This window comes from Delphinus delphis, chromosome 18, assembly GCF_949987515.2.
Source record: "Delphinus delphis chromosome 18, mDelDel1.2, whole genome shotgun sequence".
Lineage (NCBI taxonomy): Eukaryota > Metazoa > Chordata > Mammalia > Artiodactyla > Delphinidae > Delphinus > Delphinus delphis.
The window spans coordinates 27,238,427-27,239,514 of NC_082700.1; the positions used below are offsets into that span (position 1 = coordinate 27,238,427).

General features: G+C 31.8%; 1 pseudogene; it reads right to left on the bottom strand.

Annotated features, from left to right (window-relative positions):
- Positions 1-381: 381 nt before the first annotated feature.
- On the bottom strand, positions 382-473 carry LOC132413993 (U6 spliceosomal RNA; annotated as a pseudogene).
- Between the last annotated feature and the right edge of the window lie 615 nt (positions 474-1,088).

Sequence of the window (1,088 nt, forward strand, 5' to 3'; positions counted from 1 at the left end):
CTTAAACCTCAGTCTGTTACACTCAGCACCTCTGTGTGCTTCTTCCCCATTGTAGAGGGATTTCTTGAATTCTAACTTGTACCGTGTAGCTCAATCATGCTGGGTTCTTACACCCAGCTTTGCCTTTTCGATCTCTCTCACTCAAGGGCATGGGATTTTCCAAAGAGCTTTAGAAACTGGTTGGGTGTCACTTCTACCTAAATATACTTACTAAAACTTTCCAACAGGTGACTGCTTTTATTACGTTTAAGGTATAGCAAATGATATCTTTGGACACCATGATCTTGAAGGAAGACCATTCCTAAAGAGGCCAGTCAATTGCACAACCAGGTTGGTTTATCTCAGATTCAGCCTTAATCATTCTCAGATTATTATTATTTTTTTAATATGGAACACTTCAAGAACCATTGCACAGGATCCAGGCTAATCTTCTCTGTATGATTCTAATTTTAGTATATGTGCTGCCAAAGCAAGCATCATTCTCAGATTATTCTCTCAGATTATTCTGTTTCCATATTATTTTGCCTCATAAGTAAGGACACACAGGACATAATAATACATCTCCAGGATTCAGAAACACTTAGACCATATTTCTTTGTTGAGTCTTTGTCTTTTAGTACTAATTTATCTATTTACAAATACATGTCTCTACCATGGGTTTCTCTAAGGTAGAAATACCTTTTTTCCCTTGTATCGACATTACATAACAATGTGGTAAGTATTTAATAAGTCACTGAAAAGTTACATGTCTGAAGTTCACAGTAATAATAATAATATGGAAGTAATAAAGTTCAACAATTGTTATAAAAATATAGATATCATAGCTACTTATATCTTAAATAATTACTAGTTTTTGATGAAAGATATATATCAGAGTTGTATTTTTTTAATTGAATAATTGTCTTTTTTATTGAGTTATTAATGGATGTTTGTTTAGTTTTCATAATTAAGGTAAAACAACTATCAGAATTTTGCTTCTACATATTCAGTCACTCCTTATGTATATTACATACATTTGTATATGTTCTGTATATTCTAGTTTGTAATCAGTTTTTTAACATAAAAATAAAATCCATGTTTGTTTTGCT